Here is a 20014-nt window from a genome sequence, read left to right on the forward strand (position 1 = left end):
GATGCACCTAGTCCTTCTAAAAGGAAGAAAAAGAAAAATGATAGGACTTTGCATGCTTCTAGTGAACCTGTTATTGAACCACCTGAGAATCCAAATGACATTTCTATTTCTGATTCCGAAACACAATCTGGTAATGAACCTGAAACTAGTAATTATGTTAATGATAATGTTCATGATGATGCTCAACCTAGTAATGATAATGATGTAGAAATTGAACCTGCTGTTGATCTTGATAACCCACAATCAGAGAATCAATGTTATGATAAGAAAGACTTTGTTGCTAGGAAACATGGTAAAGAAAGAGAACCATGGGTTCAGAAACCCATGCCTTTTCCTCCCAAACCATCCAAGAAAAAGGATGATGAGCATTTTGAGCGCTTTGCTGAAATAATTTGACCTATCTTTTTTGCGTATGCGATTAACTGATATGCTCAAAACAAATCCTTATGCTAAGTACATGAAAGATATTATTACAAATAAAAGAAAGATACCGGAAGCTGAAATTTCCACCATGCTTGCTAATTATACTTTCAAAGGTGGAATACCAAAGAAACTTGGAGATCCAGGAGTACCCATGTCACATCCCTAGTCTGGTATGACCTAGACTAGCTAGTCATTTGTGCATCATATTTAAATTTCATTTAAATTTGAAATGAGGATTGGTGGAACCCTCAGAATCATTTTTGAAAATGACCCAAATAAAAATTTCTCCAAAAGGGTCCAAGAAAATGCTCATGTTGCCCTCTGAAAATATTGGACAGAGATAAAAATCAAAACAATATTTTTAGGAGCTCATGGACATTTATTTTGGCCATTTGGATTAATTCGATAAATATTTGCATTGGAAATATATTTCTATATATATGAAATGTGGTCCAAAAATTATGCCATTTATAAAAGAGCTCTGGAATAATATATCCAGCTCCTGCAAAAATTGGCATAATAAAATTAAATGATTTAATATATCTATTAAATCAAAACAAATGTCAGAAAAATTAGAAAACAAAAATAAAAGAAGGAGGGGCTTACCTGGGCCTCCCCTCCCCTGCGCAGCCCAGCAGCAGCAGGCCGGCCCAGCCAGGAGGCGGCCCAGCCCGCCTGGCCCCCCCCTCTCCTGTCGCCTTCCTCCTCTGCCAGGAGGACGGGCGTGTGCCCGACGCTCGCCGGCACGCGCGCGCGCCACCTCCCCCCCTGCTGGCCACCTCCTGCTTCCTCCTCGTCGCCTGGAACGCCCCGGACGAAGCCACGCAGCTGCCGCACCGCTCTCACTCTCCCTCGCCCTCCTCCTCTTCCCCTGCTCTCTCTCCCTCTCACCCGAGAACCACCGCCGCCGCCGACGGGCATCACCGTAGCCACCGCCTCTCCCTCGCCTCCCCGTCGTCCCCAGGAGCTCCGCCTCGTCGCCAGCTACCTCCTCGCCAAGCCACGCAAGCCGGAGTGCCCCGTGGAGCCGTCGCCGTCGCCAAATTTGACTCCGGCCGCCGTGGACCCTCGCCGGCGATTCGGGAGCTACCGGGCATCCCCGACCTCGCCCTCGCGCTCGCTAGTTCCGCGGTGAGCCCCCGCACCGAACCCCCTCCTCCCCGTGTCCGTTTGCCCCGTCTAGCTAGCTCGCCACCGCGCCCGTAAGCCCCTCGCCGCCGGCCATGGCGCCACGGTGGCACGAGCCCAAGCCGGTCCCTTCCGCGCGCGTCCCCGTGTTCCTGGTGACGCCAGGAGCCCGTAGGAACCCTCCGTCTCCACTGCCGTGCACCACAATGCCGCGGCCACCAGTTGCCGAACTCCGGCCGCCGCCCTGAGCTCTGCTCCGGCGAGCTCCGGCGCCCCCGCAGCCCCCCACCAGCTCCCCTGGTTGCGGACGACGACGGGCTACGCCCTGGTGCTTTTCGCGCGACCAAACGCCGCCTGCAGCGCAAGTCCGGCGAGTCGCCGCCGCGCTAATGGTCGCCGCCGGCCAGAACCCCGGCGGGCTGACGTGGCTTGTTAATTAGCCACTAATTCCCCACCCGCTGACGCTGACAAGTGGGCCCCAGGGCTTAGTCAAAGCTGACCAGCCCAGGTTTGACTCGGGGTTAACCCCCTGTCACTGACGTGTGGGTCCCACACGTCAGATTTGACCTGGACAGCCGCGTTGACCCGCTGATGCAATGATGACGTCATGCTGACGCAATTATACTTTTTCTGGAATTAAAATAATTCAGAAAATCCAGAAATTGATTTAAACTTCAAAAATTCATATCATTTCAACCGTAGCTCAGATTTAAATAATTTATATATGAAAAATTATCAGAAAAATGCAACCTTTCCATCTGTACTAGTTTCATGCATGAAAAACCAACTTATACATGCTGAATATGGGAAAACACATTATGGCATATTTAAGAGACCTAATTTAGAAATGCATTTGAAGCTTTGGTTCAAAAGGACTTCAAACCAATTGAACACTAGTTGCATTAGCTCAACAGCATCACATCTACATGCCATGTTCATGCATCATATTGTTGCATATGATTGTGTATTGATTGCCGGCACCGTTCCTTCTCGATAGGTCCTGCTCCGGAGACGTTCCAGAGTACCTGTCTGTGAAGCAGTGCCTCCCCTGTTGATTTACCAGGCAAGCAAACCCCCTTGTTCATTTCGATAAAACCCTACTCTCTCGCTCCTGCTCTCAGTTATTGCATTAGGACAACAACGGTTCACCTGCTACTTTGTGCTGCGGTAGTTGAACCCATTCCTCTGCATGACCTGTCATTGCCACAGTAAATAGTTGAAACCCACTAGTATGTGTAGGAGTTGATTGAAGCCATTGTTGTGTTCCTACCATGCTATGCCTGCTATTGCTTAGAGTTGTGTCAGGTCTGATTCATTGGGAATGAATTGGAGTGTCACGATATGTTCTGATGCTGAGAGTGAAGTGTGTGAACACGATTTGGTAAAGGTAGCGGTGAGAGGCCATGTAGGAGTACATGGTGGGTTGTCTCACTGGAACCGTCCTTAAGCCCTGAGTTCTGTGTATGTTGTCCAATGACTCGATACTACCACACATTGGGCTCCGGGCGCTCCAAGCCCTCTCGACTTATTAACCAACTTGATCTCTGTCCAGGAGTCGCAACTAGTTTCTGGTGTTTGTAGGTAGTGCTATTTTTCTACCAAGTGGCACCCGGCAGGGTGGGCTTGGGACAGACTAGGCACACGTGGCCTGGTGTACCGAGTGGCACCCGGATGGTGGGCTCGGGAACCCTGTACACATCGTTTGGGGCCGTAAGCGACACCCCGGCCGGATCTCCTTGCGGATGGAACCCGAATAGGCGATAAACCTGGACTAGAGTCTTGTGTGGTTAGTCAGGTCGTGGCCGACACCCTCGCCAGGCTTCCGCTTGAAGGTTGCCGAGATACATGACGTGTACATGGCGGTAAGTGGCGAGAGCGTGTGTGAAGAAGTACACCCCTGCAGGGTTAACATGATCTATTCGAATAGCCGGGTCCGCGGTTATGGACTTCTTGGATGCTTACATGGTACATAGACAACTTGAAGTGGATACTCTAAAATGCTCAAGACAAGTGTGAGTGCTATGGATGGCCTTCTCGTAGGGAGACGGGGATGAATCCATAGTAGTGTATTGTGTGATGATTAGTGGACTCGTGTACGTTGTTTCACCTCCAGAGTTTCTGGTAGTCGTAGATTAGGATAGCCACAGAGTCAAAGCTGGCTTGCTGCAACTAAACCCCACATTACTCTCTTGATACAAATGCATGTATGATAGGATCTGATATAAGTCTTGCTGAGTACCGTTGTACTCATGTTGCTTTATTTATGTTTTTGCAGCGGAGACTTCGGTCTTACTAGTGTTCTCGTGGACTTCGACTAGTAGCTAGTACCTCAGCTACGATCTTGATCGGATGTTGTAGATAGTCAGGCTTCCAGCCTTTTTCATTTATAGATGTCTGTACCCAGACATGTAATGCTTCCGCTTGTTGCTTGTATGCTCTGTATGACGGGTCTTGTGACCCCTGTTTGCAATAAATGCTATGATGGCTCTTCTGAACCTTATCTATTTAATTGTTGAGTTATGCTGTGATGCCATGTTGTACAGCACATACTTGCATGTTATGCGTACGTGTAATGTGTAGTGCTATGTGTGGGATCTGACTATCTAGTTGTTTATCTTTAGTAGCCTCTCTTACCGGGAAATGTCTCTTAGTGTTACCGCTGAGCCATGGTAGCTTGCTACTGCTCTGGAACACTTAGGCTGGCCGGCATGTGTCCTTCTTCGTTCCTGTGTCTGTCCCTTCGGGGAAATGTCACGCTTTGAGTACCAGAGTCCTGTTAGCCCGCTACAGCCCGGTTTACCGGAGTCCTGCTAGCCCAGTGCTACAGCCCGGACCCACTTGCTGATGACCGACACGTTCGAAGCTGGGTCATGGATGCCTGTCCCTGTAAGTCTGTGCCACTTTGGGTTTACGACTAGTCATGTCAGCCCGGGCTCCTTATCATATGGATGCTAGCGACACTATCATATACGTGAGCCAAAAGGCGCAAACGGTCCCGGGAAAAGGTAAGACGACACCCGTGGGGATACCATGCGTGAGGCCGCAAAGTGATATGAGGTGTTACCGGCTAGATCGATGTGACATCGAGTCGGGGTCCTGACAGCGTTGGTATCAGAGCTTGACTGCCTGTAGGATTACCAAGCCATACCGGTCGAAGTTGAGTCTAGAAATTCTTTAGTTATGTAAGGGAATTGATTGTGGGATGGAACGTAAGGCTCTTTTTACTTCTTTACCTCATGGCCTTCTGATCTGAGTCATCCTATCTTTCCGACGGGGTTAAGGAACTAGGCTTTCTCTTCCGTCTATCAGGATCACGTGTTACTACTCCGTAGTTCCATAGGATTGGTTGATCAGAGTCATACCCCAGTTTTGCGTACTTCCGGTGTAGTCTGTTTAGTACTATCCCAGAACCTTGAGTGGAGATGTTGAGTTGTTGTACTACCCCATTCTTGGTATGATGTCTCATTCTGAGCATTTTACTGCCGTTATGCTGCCGGAATTGCCCTAGGAGTTCGAGTGATACTAACTCCTTGTCCTACATTCCACAGTCTTTAGTTGATGCTGATTCCGTCCTTGGTTCGTTTCTCAGGATGTCATCGGCTAAGCGAAGTTCCGTCGCTCGTAGCCAGAACCATGGAGATGGTAGGGATGAGGATCCTCCTGACCAGCCTTCGTTGACAGAGCTCATGCTAGAGATGGAGAGGAACAAGCGTGAGTCTAATCGCTTGTTGGCACGTATCGAGGAGAATACCGCACATCAGTTCAAGGGTTCTGTGACCATTCATGATTTTATCCGCTTGCACCCACCTACCTTTCATCATTCCATCGAGCCACTCGATGCAGATGACTGGCTCCGTAGCATCACTCATAAGCTGCGTTCCGCGAACGTAGCTGAAGATGACAAGGTCACTTATGCCACATATCACCTAGAAGGTCCTGCTAGTCTTTGGTGGCAGAACTATGAGGCTATGCTTCCAGTTGGCCAGATTCCTACCTGGAAGGATTTCACTGAGGCTTTTCGCGAGCATCACTTTCCCCAGGCCCTTATTGATCGCAAGAGAGAAGAGTTCTGTAGTTTCACCCAGAGTAAGATGGCTGTTGATGCTTATAGCAGAGAGTTCGAGAACCTTGCCCGTTATGCCACAGAAGAAGTGTCCACGGACGCCAAGAAGCAGGCTAGGTTCCGGAAGGGTCTCAACCCCAAGTTGCGTCGTGATCTCCACCTGCATCATTGTGATACATTCCAAGCCCTTGTGAACAAGGCCATCAATGCAGAGACAGCTCAACTCACTTACGAGGAGTCTCGTAAGCACACCCGTGATTTGGGATCTTCCTCTGGCTCTAGCCCCCAGAAACGCCGAATTTGGGTTCCAAACTCCGCTCTTCCTTCCGGTTGTACACCGAGGTCATCCTATGTGGTGCCTTCCCCAGCTCAGTCGTATGTTCCATCCAGGCCTACTGGCAGACCGCTTGTTAGTGCGGGTCCCCGTCCAACCTCAGGGACTTGCTTCACATGCGGGAAGCCAGGACACTATGCACGTGATTGCTCTCAGACTAGTTATGCTCCACCCCAGCCCGAGAAGACTGTGGGCTGTATTAAGCCATCACGCAAGATGATCAGTGTTAAGTCAGCCCCCACTGAACGTGGATGTGTGCATCACGTCTCAGCTAAAGATGCTCATGATGATCCAGATGTCGTTCTTGGTACACTCCTTGTCAATTGTCACCCATCATCAGTTCTATTCGATACTGGAGCATCTCACTCCTTCATTTCTGAAGGCTATGCTCGTTTGCACGACATGTCATTTTGTGATATGCCAACTCCGCTTGAAATCCAAACCCCAGGGTCTAGATGGCAGACCACCAGAATCAGCCATGGTAATGAAATCCTTGTTGATAGACTGGTATTCCTTGCATCACTTGTAGCCCTCAAGTCTTCAGATATTAACATCATCTTGGGTATGGACTGGATGACAGCTCATCATGCCAAGATTGATTGTTACACAAGATCTGTTCAACTTACACACCCATCTGGCAAGATAGTCACCGTCTCTACTAGAGTTGCAAAGCGTCAGCTCTATTCTCTTAATGCCAGCCCTCTTCCAGACCTTGAAGATATCCCGGTAGTCCGTGACTTTCCGGATGTCTTTCCAGAGGAACTACCAGGTGTTCCACCTGACAGAGATGTAGAGTTCGTCATAGATCTTATCCCAGGAACAGCTCCAATCTCCCGGAGACCTTACAAGATGGCACCCCTAGAACTAGCCGAGCTTAAGAAACAACTCGATGAGTCCTTGCAAAAGGGTTTCATCCGTCCTAGTTCTTCTCCTTGGGCTTGCCCTGTCCTCTTTGTCAAGAAGAAAGACGGTACGGACCGGATGGTCGTTGATTATCGTCCCGTTAATTTGGTCACGATCAAGAACAAGTATCCGCTCCCCAGGATCAACGACCTGTATGATCAGCTCGCTGGATCCTCAGTCTTCTCCAAGATGGATTTAAGGTTAGGATACCACCAAATCAAAATCAGAAACAGGGACATTCCCAAGACAGCTTTTGTCACTCGTTATGGCCAGTACGAGTACACCGTCATGTCCTTTGGCCTAACCAACGCCCCAGCCACATTCTCCCGCTTGATGAACTCGATCTTCATGGAGTACTTAGATAAGTTCGTCGTGGTTTACCTCGATGATATTCTTATTTACTCGAAGAACGAGGAAGAGCATGCCGAACATCTTAGACTTGTGTTAGAAAAACTCAGAGAGCACCGACTTTATGCCAAGTTCTCCAAGTGTGAATTTTGGTTGCCAGAAGTGACCTACCTAGGCCACGTAATCTCTGGTAAGGGCATTGCTGTCAATCCCGAGAGAGTTCAAGCCGTTCTCGATTGGACTCCACCCGAGACCGTGAAACAAGTTAGGAGTTTCCTTGGCCTAGCCAGCTATTGTCGCCGCTTTGTTGAAAACTTCTCCAAAGTAGCCAAACCCCTCACGGAACTTCTCAAGAAAGATAAAAAGTTTGAGTGGTCCCCACAGTGTGAGTACAGTTTTCAGGAACTGAAAAGGCGCCTGACTTGTGCTCCCATACTGGTGCCACCGGATTTCACTAAAGACTTTATTATCTACTGCGACGCCTCACGACAGGGACTAGGTTGCATTCTTATGCAGGATCGTCATGTGATTGCCTATGCATCTCGACAGTTGCATCCACATGAGGAGAATTATCCTACACATGATCTAGAGCTTGCAGCCGTAGTCTATGCACTCAAGACCTGGCGACATTACCTACTTGGTAAACGTTGCGAGATCTACACCGATCACCAGAGTCTCAAGTATATCTTCACCCAACCGGATCTGAACCTTAGGCAAAGACGTTGGTTGGAGTTGATCACAGATTATGATCTAGGGATTACCTACACCCCAGGCAAAGCCAATGTCATGGCTGATGCTCTAAGCCGTAAATCCTATTGCAACAATCTCATGTTGCAGCAAGGCCAACCACTTCTCCATGAGGAATTCTGTAAGCTTAATCTTCACATAGCTCCTCGCGGATTCCTTTCTACCCTGGTGGCGAAACCTGATCTTGAAGATCGGATTATCGCTGCTCAAAAGCAAGACACAGGAATTTCTCGGATCAAGAGAAACATTAAGAAGGGAGTTGGTGGATGTTTCTCTATGGATGATCGTGGTGTTGTTTCTTTGAGAATCGCTTGGTGGTTCCCAAGAATCAACATCTGCGACAATTGATCCTTAAGGAGGCGCATGAATCTCCTCTCACGATTCATCCCGGTAGCACTAAGATGTATCAGGACCTACGCCAGAGGTTCTGGTGGACTAGGATGAAGAGAGAAATCGCTGAGTTCATTGCTAAATGTGACGTATGTCGTCGCGTTAAGGCAGAGCATCAAAGACCTGCTGGCACCCTTCAGCCTTTAGCTATTCCTGAATGGAAATGGGATAAAGTTAGTATGGACTTCATCACCGGCTTTCCCAAGACCAAGAGAGGGAATAACGCTATCTTCGTAGTCGTTGATCGTCTTTCCAAAGTGGCTCACTTCCTTCCTGTTCGGGAAAGTATCACTGCTAGTCAGCTTGCTGACTTATACATTTCTCGAATAGTATCACTTCATGGTGTTCCACTAGAGATTAATTCAGACCGTGGCAGTCTTTTCACTTCTCACTTCTGGGAGAGCTTTCAAACTGCCATGGGAACCCATCTTTCCTTCAGTACCGCTTTCCACCCTCAGTCGAGTGGTCAGGTGGAACGGGTTAATCAAACTCTTGAAGACATGCTCAGAGCTTGCGTTATCTCATTCGGTATGGATTGGGAGAAATGTCTTCCTTTCGCCGAGTTTGCTTATAACAATAGCTACCAATCCAGCCTCAAGAAAGCTCCTTTTGAGGTTCTCTATGGACGAAGATGTCAAACACCTTTGAACTGGTCAGAAACCGGTGAAAGACAATTCTTTGGACCGGATGTGATCCAGGAGGCAGAAGAGCAAGTTCGCATCATTCGTGAGAATTTGAAAACAGCCCAGTCTCGTCAGAAAAGCCAGTATGATCGTCATCATAAGGATATGACCTATGAAATTGGCGACCAAGCTTACCTTCGGGTTACTCCTTTGAAGGGTACCCATCGTTTCGGTATCAAGGGCAAGTTGGCTCCTCGTTACATTGGTCCTTTTCGCATTCTCGCTAAACGAGGAGAGGTTGCCTACCAATTGGAACTACCTCCGCATCTCTCCAGAGTTCATGATGTCTTCCACGTCTCTCAACTCAGGCGTTGCTTCTCGGATCCTATCCGCGGAGTGGACCACGAAACGCTTGATCTCCAAGATAACCTCACATACCGAGAGTACCCGGTTCGCATTCTTGATCAAGCGGAGGGTGTTACCCGACGTCAGAACATCAAGTTTCTCAAAGTTCAGTGGTCTCATCATTCCGAGAGAGAGGCTACTTGGGAGCGAGAAGATCGTCTTCGACTGGAGTACCCCGCTTTCTTTCCGTCGACCCCTGAATCTCGAGACGAGATTCTTTCAAGTGGGGGTGAGTTGTCACATCCCTAGTCTGGTATGACCTAGACTAGCTAGTCATTTGTGCATCATATTTAAATTTCATTTAAATTTGAAATGAGGATTGGTGGAACCCTCAGAATCATTTTTGAAAATGACCCAAATAAAAATTTCTCCAAAAGGGTCCAAGAAAATGCTCATGTTGCCCTCTGAAAATATTGGACAGAGATAAAAATCAAAACAATATTTTTAGGAGCTCATGGACATTTATTTTGGCCATTTGGATTAATTCAATAAATATTTGCATTGGAAATATATTTCTATATATATGAAATGTGGTCCAAAAATTATGCCATTTATAAAAGAGCTCTGGAATAATATATCCAGCTCCTGCAAAAATTGGCATAATAAAATTAAATGATTTAATATATCTATTAAATCAAAACAAATGTCAGAAAAATTAGAAAGCAAAAATAAAAGGAGGGGCTTACCTGGGCCTCCCCTCCCCTGCGCAGGCCAGCAGCAGCAGGCCGGCCCAGCCAAGAGGCGGCCCAGCCCGCCTGGCCCCCCCTCCCCTGTCGCCTTCCTCCTCTGCCAGGAGGACGGGCGTGTGCCCGACGCTCGCCGGCACGCGCGCGCGCCACCTCCCCCCCCTGCTGGCCACCTCCTGCTTCCTCCTCGTCGCCTGGAACGCCCCGGACGAAGCCACGCAGCTGCCGCACCGCTCTCACTCTCCCTCGCCCTCCTCCTCTTCCCCTGCTCTCTCTCCCTCTCACCCGAGAACCACCGCCGCCGCCGACGGGCATCACCGTAGCCACCGCCTCTCCCTCGCCTCCCCGTCGTCCCCAGGAGCTCCGCCTCGTCGCCAGCTACCTCCTCGCCGAGCCACGCAAGCCGGAGTGCCCCGTGGAGCCGTCGCCGTCGCCAAATTTGACTCCGGCCACCGTGGACCCTCGCCGGCGATTCGGGAGCTACCGGGCATCCCCGACCTCGCCCTCGCGCTCGCTAGTTCCGCGGTGAGCCCCCGCACCGAACCCCCTCCTCCCCGTGTCCGTTTGCCCCGTCTAGCTAGCTCGCCACCGCGCCCGTAAGCCCCTCGCCGCCGGCCATGGCGCCACGGTGGCACGAGCCCAAGCCAGTCCCTTCCGCGCGCGTCCCCGTGTTCCTGGTGACGCCAGGAGCCCGTAGGAACCCTCCGTCTCCACTGCCGTGCACCACAACGCCGCGGCCACCAGTTGCCGAACTCCGGCCGCCGCCCTGAGCTCTGCTGCGGCGAGCTCCGGCGCCCCCGCAGCCCCCACCAGCTCCCCTGGTTGCGGACGACGACGGGCTACGCCCTGGTGCTTTTCGCGCGACCAAACGCCGCCTGCAGCGCAAGTCCGGCGAGTCGCCGCCGCGCTAATGGTCGCCGCCGGCCAGAACCCCGGCGGGCTGACGTGGCTTGTTAATTAGCCACTAATTCCCCACCCGTTGACACTGACAAGTGGGCCCCAGGGCTTAGTCAAAGCTGACCAGCCCAGGTTTGACTCGGGGTTAACCCCCTGTCACTGACGTGTGGGTCCCACACGTCAGATTTGACCTGGACAGCCGTGTTGACCCGCTGATGCAATGATGACGTCATGCTGACGCAATTATACATTTTCTGGAATTAAAATAATTCAGAAAATCCAGAAATTGATTTAAACTTCAAAAATTCATATCATTTCAACCGTAGCTCAGATTTAAATAATTTATATATGAAAAATTATCAGAAAAATGCAACCTTTCCATCTGTACTAGTTTCATGCATGAAAAACCAACTTATACATGCTGAATATGGGAAAACACATTATGGCATATTTAAGAGACCTAATTTAGAAATGCATTTGAAGCTTTGGTTCAAAAGGACTTCAAACCAATTGAACACTAGTTGCATTAGCTCAACAGCATCACATCTACATGCCATGTTCATGCATCATATTGTTGCATATGATTGTGTATTGATTGCCGGCACCGTTCCTTCTCGATAGGTCCTGCTCCGGAGACGTTCCAGAGTACCTGTCTGTGAAGCAGTGCCTCCCCTGTTGATTTACCAGGCAAGCAAACCCCCTTGTTCATTTCGATAAAACCCTACTCTCTCGCTCCTGCTCTCAGTTATTGCATTAGGACAACAACGGTTCACCTGCTACTTTGTGCTGCGGTAGTTGAACCCATTCCTCTGCATGACCTGTCATTGCCACAGTAAATAGTTGAAACCCACTAGTATGTGTAGGAGTTGATTGAAGCCATTGTTGTGTTCCTACCATGCTATGCCTGCTATTGCTTAGAGTTGTGTCAGGTCTGATTCATTGGGAATGAATTGGAGTGTCACGATATGTTCTGATGCTGAGAGTGAAGTGTGTGAACACGATTTGGTAAAGGTAGCGGTGAGAGGCCATGTAGGAGTACATGGTGGGTTGTCTCACTGGAACCGTCCTTAAGCCCTGAGTTCTGTGTATGTTGTCCAATGACTCGATACTACCACACATTGGGCTCCGGGCGCTCCAAGCCCTCTCGACTTATTAACCAACTTGATCTCTGTCCAGGAGTCGCAACTAGTTTCTGGTGTTTGTAGGTAGTGCTATTTTTCTACCAAGTGGCACCCGGCAGGGTGGGCTTGGGACAGACTAGGCACACGTGGCCTGGTGTACCGAGTGGCACCCGGATGGTGGGCTCGGGAACCCTGTACACATCGTTTGGGGCCGTAAGCGACACCCCGGCCGGATCTCCTTGCGGATGGAACCCGAATAGGCGATAAACCTGGACTAGAGTCTTGTGTGGTTAGTCAGGTCGTGGCCGACACCCTCGCCAGGCTTCCGCTTGAAGGTTGCCGAGATACATGACGTGTACATGGCGGTAAGTGGCGAGAGCGTGTGTGAAGAAGTACACCCCTGCAGGGTTAACATGATCTATTCGAATAGCCGGGTCCGCGGTTATGGACTTCTTGGATGCTTACATGGTACATAGACAACTTGAAGTGGATACTCTAAAATGCTCAAGACAAGTGTGAGTGCTATGGATGGCCTTCTCGTAGGGAGACGGGGATGAATCCATAGTAGTGTATTGTGTGATGATTAGTGGACTCGTGTACGTTGTTTCACCTCCAGAGTTTCTGGTAGTCGTAGATTAGGATAGCCACAGAGTCAAAGCTGGCTTGCTGCAACTAAACCCCACATTACTCTCTTGATACAAATGCATGTATGATAGGATCTGATATAAGTCTTGCTGAGTACCGTTGTACTCATGTTGCTTTATTTATGTTTTTGCAGCGGAGACTTCGGTCTTACTAGTGTTCTCGTGGACTTCGACTAGTAGCTAGTACCTCAGCTACGATCTTGATCGGATGTTGTAGATAGTCAGGCTTCCAGCCTTTTTCATTTATAGATGTCTGTACCCAGACATGTAATGCTTCCGCTTGTTGCTTGTATGCTCTGTATGACGGGTCTTGTGACCCCTGTTTGCAATAAATGCTATGATGGCTCTTCTGAACCTTATCTATTTAATTGTTGAGTTATGCTGTGATGCCATGTTGTACAGCACATACTTGCATGTTATGCGTACGTGTAATGTGTAGTGCTATGTGTGGGATCTGACTATCTAGTTGTTTATCTTTAGTAGCCTCTCTTACCGGGAAATGTCTCTTAGTGTTACCGCTGAGCCATGGTAGCTTGCTACTGCTCTGGAACACTTAGGCTGGCCGGCATGTGGCCTTCTTCGTTCCTGTGTCTGTCCCTTCGGGGAAATGTCACGCTTTGAGTACCGGAGTCCTGTTAGCCCGCTACAGCCCGGTTTACCGGAGTCCTGCTAGCCCAGTGCTACAGCCCGGACCCACTTGCTGATGACCGACACGTTCGAAGCTGGGTCATGGATGCCTGTCCCTGTAAGTCTGTGCCACTTTGGGTTTATGACTAGTCATGTCAGCCCGGGCTCCTTATCATATGGATGCTAGCGACACTATCATATACGTGAGCCAAAAGGCGCAAACGGTCCCGGGAAAAGGTAAGACGACACCCGTGGGGATACCGTGCGTGAGGCCGCAAAGTGATATGAGGTGTTACCGGCTAGATCGATGTGACATCGAGTCGGGGTCCTGACAACCCACTATAACATGCTCCATTAAAAAAAACTATGTTAAAACTGCTTTATATGATCTTGGAGCCGGTGTTAGTGTTATGCCTCTCTCTTTATATCGTAGACTTGATTTGAATAACTTGACACCTACTGAAATATCTTTGCAAATGGCTGATAAATCAACTGCTATACCTGTCGGTATTTGTGAGGATGTGCCTGTTGTAGTTGCAAACGTTACTATTTTAACAGACTTTGTTATTCTTGATATTCCCGAGGACGATAGTATGTCTATTATTCTTGGAAGACCCTTTTTGAATACTGCAGGGGCTGTTATTGATTGCACTAAAGGCAATGTCACTTTTCATGTTAATGGTGTCGTGGATCTAAGACTGACAGTAGAATGGGGGGTAGGTATGAGGAGGCAAGATCCTAGCTATGGAGTAGTTGTACACACGAGTTTTACGAGTTCAGGCCCTTCTCGAAGGAAGTAACAACCCTACATCTCGGTGCCCTGAGGCGGTCGACTGGATTATATGTGTGTGTGAGTTTACAAAAGATGCGAACCCTTGTCCCACAGGAGGGGGGTGGCTTATATAGAGTGCGCCAGGACCCCAGCCCTCCTCCATTACACAGGTTCAATGTTCATAAAGGAGGAGCGTTACTGGTAACGTCCAAAGTAAAGTGCTATAAATGTCCATAAAGCTACGGTTTAAACCCCGACCGTTGCGGAGTGAAGGGCTTCTCATCTTCTGGTGGTCGAGTGTCTTCAAGGTGGTCGAGTGAACACATCTTCATGGTCGAGTGGATGATGGTTTCTCTTCGACTGCTTCTGATTCTTTGTAGAGATGTCCTTGGGGAGGGTATGTTGGACAGATCCATGACCCTACCCTAGGTACATAGCTTCATCATTAGCCCCCGAATGGATTAGGGTTTGAGTGAGGAAGGAGTTGGGAACACTTCCGACTCATTCTTTGTGCTATGAGCATATCTTGTTGTGGAATAATGAACTGAGGAGACGATGTCGACTCCTTTTTCAGTCGCCTTGGTCCATTCTTGGTTTTTGTCGAGTGAAGTTTCACGGTAAAACTCCGAATGATAATGTAGAGGATGTTTTCAGTCTGGCAAGTTGCTCTGCTCTCCGCGGATTTCGCGGGATTCCAATTTTGGGGAAGCGCGCCGGACGGGCGAAACCGTGGTAATCGGGACGGATTAGGCAAGTCTCCTCGATCTCCGCGCCACCTTTTTCGCCACGTACTGCGCGCGTGACTGTTGCGGGATTTGTTTAGATCGTCTGGGTCCACCAGTCAGTCACTCGGGGAATGACCTTATAAAAGGCACCGGACCAGGCCTCTGCCCCGTGCGCTCCCATTCTCTTCTCTTCTTCCTCCGACCTCTCCGCCACGCTCGTATCTGCTCTTGTCGCCGGATCCTCGCTCGAACTCAATCCGTCGCCATGGTAAAAGATAAGACGGTGGCGCTGGAGTGCATGAAGAAGGCGACCGCGAAGGCGAAGGGCAAGCGGACCAGCCGGGGCGGATCCTCATCGAGATCCGGCCTGCCGCCGGGCTGGATCCAGGGCGACTGGATCCGCTCGACGATCACCCAGGAGGACCTCGACGACCTGGTGGAGGGGGGACTGATCCCCCACAAGTCGGCACAGCTCCTGGGGAACAAGACCGAGCCGCAACCAAGGGAGGGTGAGTGCGTTCTCCTCGCCACCCACGTAGATCGCGGATTCTCATTGCCTTCCCATCCTTTCTTCCGGGGCTTTTTGAACTTCTTTGGGGCTCAGCTCCACCATTTCACTCCAAACACCATAGTCTATCTGGCCGCTTTCGTTTCAATGTGTGAAAATTTCTTGGGCTGTCGACCGCACTGGGGTCTTTTCAAACACATCTTCACCTGCCGCTCCCAGTCGGTCAAAAAGTCCAATCCGAGTGATGAGAGGACGCAAGTGATCCAGATGTGCGGGGGCCTGGGGATCCAGATGAGGAGCAAGAGCACCTTCCCAGCAATGATCCTTCCTGACTCGGTCCGAGGATGGCAGTCGACTTGGTTTTATTGTAAGGACCAGTCGACCCCGGGTCAGTCGACTGGGCTTCCTCCCTTTTCTTTGGCTCGAGTGGAGAAGCCCGCCCCTCTGAAGGTGGTTCCAGAAGAGAAGGCGCATGTCAAGGTGCTGGTCGAGCGGGTCGTCCAACTCGTCCACGACGGGGTGACCGGGATGGACCTGCTGGAGGTCTTTCTCGGTCGATGCATCCAACCACTTCAGGCACGTGACCATCCGATGTGGATGTACTCTGGGCTCGAGGATTCCACTCGGATCCACCCGGAGGACGTCAGCGAGGACACCTTGGAGAAGTGGCTGATGGGGATCACCAGCAACAAAGACAACCCTCGGGGGTCTAGGAGGGTGATTCCATTCGACCACTCGCGTCAGCCGGAGCAGGTATGATTCTGTTTTATCAAGTATCTTTCTAATTCACTGTGTGACATCTTGTTGATGGTCGACTGAATTTGTTTTGATCGTTGTCTTTTCAGGCCCTCATTGACATGTACTCAATGCCCAACGGAGTGCAGGAGCAAGACGTTGAGGAAGGAGCGAGCGGGGGCGAGAGCGGCGAAGGGTACTCGGATGCCAAGGAGGACGAGGAGAGCGACGAATCGACTGATGACGAAGAGGTCGACTCGCCTCCTCGCAGGGAGAGGAGATCCAAACACGCTCACGACCCGACGAGCGCTCCGGGCCTGGTGGCCGCGCCGATTGGGCAGTCTTCGAAGCGTCCCAGGACGTCTTCCCCAACGCCGACTGAGAAGGCTCCGAAGTAGCCCAAAGTTGTGCCACCTCCAGCATCGAAAGCACCGAAAGCCACCTCCTCCAAGCTGCCAAAGGCTTTGCCCAGGATCAAAGTGACCATCCCTACTATCTCCGGGTAATCATCTGACTTGTTCTTTTCGTCGACTCGAATAACAGAACGTAACCGACTGGATGCGGGTCTTTGCAGTGCTGCTATGTCAGGAACCTCTTCTCTCCAGTACCGAGACGAGGAGATGGAGGACGCGGTTACCTCTAACCCATGTAGAAACTCTTATGATCTTGTTCTTGATTCCTTGGTCGATTGCATTCTAGTGGTTCACTTGGGGTCGAATGATCTATCTCGCAGCTCCACCCAATGTCATCGATCTTCCAGATGACGATGAAGATGTGGCTCTTAAGCCCAGGAAGAGCAAGAAGGTAGCAGCTGGTAAGATGTCTCGGCAAGGGCCAATAACAACACCGCCCGTCCGTCAACCTGAAGACGCGGGCAGGGCCTCTGTAACCTTCGCTGCACCCTTGTCGAGTGAGCACCCCACACCATCGACTGCACCGGTGATTCCTTCAGTCGTCCAAGTCCACGCCACGGAGCTCCAAGCTGCCACACCTGGGTCGTCTGCTCTCTTTTTCACCAGCTAACCCGTCCCGAACAACCAGTAGGAAGCGGCTGCGGAAGCCATCCAACAGGCTGACGTGATGATGGAGCGGGTGAAGACGGTGCATGAGAATAGCCAGGCTGCCTACGACACCAATGCTGCTCTTCGAGCCAACGTCTAGGTAAGTAGACTTTCCGATTGCTCTTGTTCTATGAGGATATGCTACCCGAAAAATGTTCTTCTACACAATCTCCTGTTGTTTGCGTCGAATCAGAGCACCCACTAGGTGTTTTGTTGTCTTTGGTAGTTGCGCTCCTCCACTCGGTCTGGGCGAGTGGGATCTAAACCGGTGGGGGCACGCCAAGTGCACCCACTGGGTGTAGTCCCCGAGACCGCGGTCGACTGCTGGCAGTCGACTGGGGTCTGAGTTCTACCTTCTTTTCTTTTCCTTTTCTTCCACTCGAATCAGGCGGACCGGTCGAGTAGGATCTGAACCGGTGGGGGCACGCCAAGTGCACCCACTGGGTGTAGTCCGTGAGACCGCGGTCGACTGCTGGCAGTCGACTATGGTCTGAACAGCTCTTTTTTTGGACCGGGTGGACCGGTCGAGTTGGGAATTAATCAACGGGGGCACGCCAAGTGCACCCGCTGGGTGTAGCCCCCGAGACCGCAGTCGACTGTGTGCAGTCGACTGGGGTCTAAGCGAACTTCTTTAGGTTTTATTCACTCGGAAGTAAACAACCTTTGATCTTATCAACTGACCCGTCTTTTGCCTTCTGCAGAAGTCTTGTACTCTTATTTCCAAGTTTGCTGAACTTGAGGAGAAGTAGAGGCAACTCAACCTCGACTTGGAATTGGCCCAACAGAATCTGAAGAAAGCTCAAGACGAAGCTGTTGGTATGGAAGGTAACTGGCTGTCGACTGACTTTCAATATATTTCTTTGATCTCTTGTTTGATTCGATTGCTTCTTTTGCAGAGAAAATGAAGTTGGCTCTGGAGAAGAAGGACTCGGACCTCGCCACCGCGCAAAAAGGAGCCAAAGATAAAACTACCCTCGCAAACCAGAAGCTTGCTTCAGTCGGAACGCTGGAAGGGGAGGTGAACAAACTGAAATCTTGCCTCAATGAAGCTAACTGTGAAGTGACTAGTCTGAAGAAGGACAAGGTTGCCCTGAATGAAAAGCTGGAGTCCGTGGTCCGCAAGAGGAACGACACGGAAGCTTATCTGAGGACTCTCGCCAAGAAGCTCTATCTCACGCTGGAAGGTATTTCTTTTAAACCGACTGTGTTGATGCTTGCGATCGGATCCTGCTCGGTTGATTCACTAATTTTTGGCTGCAGAATTCTGCCAAGACTTCGACGAGGAAACTGGAAAGGTCGAGACGGGTCTGGACCCTATCGCTTCTCTAGTTTGCAACGAAACCGAATGAACCTGCTCCGCCTGGAGTCCACTATCGCCAGCGCCACAAGCTACCTCATGCGTCTGAAGGAGGTAGTCTCCCGAATCGACTCATCGCTTTGGTCGAGGGCGATGCTTCAAGATGACCTGGAGTCCCTGATGACTAGATTGAACGAGATCCCTGACCGAGTGCAAGAATGGAAGAAGTCCTCCGCCCGGTGTGGTGCTGACGTGGCGCTGTCCTTGGTGCGAGTCCATTGCAAGGAGGTTCGTGAAGACAAGCTGGCTGCGATCAAAGTCGCTAACACCAAAAAGCATGACTTCCAGTCCTTCATGGAGACTTTCATTGCTGCCGCTACTCGGATTGCTGATGGGATCGACCTGGACTCATTCGTGGAGCCTGCCAGCCCTCCTCCTGCCGAGTGAACAACTTATGAGACTTGAATCTGCTTTAAATTTGCCTCGGAATGCCGAGTGATCGCTGTAACCATTAAACTCCTTTGGGCTTGATGCCCGAATACTTTTGATTTGCTGCTTGGAACTCTAGGATTTATTCGAATTTGGTTTATCTCCGAATGTGCTTGCGTTTTGCCTTCGAATGAACTTTGTTCACTGCTCGGAATAGTCTTTGCGCTGGAGATGCAGCTCTAAAATGGTGGCTACAGTCGACCTGCGCTTCGTCATCCTTGCAGATAGGGATGGGGTGCACATTGTACTTGTGCTGTAGGTCCGAGGGAGAAGGTTGCAGTCGACCTACACCTTGTCGTCCTTGTGGATATGGATGGAGCACATGTTGTACTTGTGCCGTAGCTCTGAAGGAGAAGGTTGCAGTCGACCTACACCTCGTCCTCCTTGCGGATGGGGATGGAGCGTACGTTGTACTTGTGCCGTAGCTCCGAAGGAGAAGATTGCAGTCGACCTGCACCTCGTCGTCCTTGCGGATGGGGATGGAGCGTACGTTGTACTTGTGCCATAGCTCTGAAGGAGAAGGTTGCAGTCGACCTGCACCTCGTTGTCCTTGCAGATAGGGATGGATCGTGCATTGTACTTGTGCCGTAGCTCCGAAGGAGAAGGTTGCAGTCGACCTGCACCTTGTCGTCCTTGTGGATAGGGATATGTTTCGAACTTAGGCGAGTACTAGACTGCAGCTAAGCTTCCGAGTGGGAATATTGCTCTCCACTCGGTAGGAATTTTTCCGAACATAGGCGAGTATTGGACTGCAGCTAAGCCTATGAGTGAGAGAACTTAGGCGAGTACTGGACTGTAGCTAAGCCCCCGAGTGGGAGGATTGCTCTCCACTCGGTAGGATTTTTTTGAACTTAGGCGAGTATTGGACTGCAGCTAAGCCTCCGAGTGAGAGAACTTAGGCGAGTACTGGACTGCAGCTAAGCCTCCGAGTGGGAGGATTGCTCTCCACTCGGTAGGATTTTTCAAACTTAGGTGAGTACTGGACTGCAGCTAAGCCTCCGAGTGAGAGCACTTAGGCGAGTGCTGGACTGCAGCTAAGCCCCCGAGTGGGAGGATTGCTCTCCACTCGGTAGGATTTTTTCGAACTT

The sequence above is a fragment of the Triticum dicoccoides genome, chromosome 2A (assembly GCF_002162155.2).
Source record: "Triticum dicoccoides isolate Atlit2015 ecotype Zavitan chromosome 2A, WEW_v2.0, whole genome shotgun sequence".
Classification (NCBI taxonomy): domain Eukaryota; kingdom Viridiplantae; phylum Streptophyta; class Magnoliopsida; order Poales; family Poaceae; genus Triticum; species Triticum dicoccoides.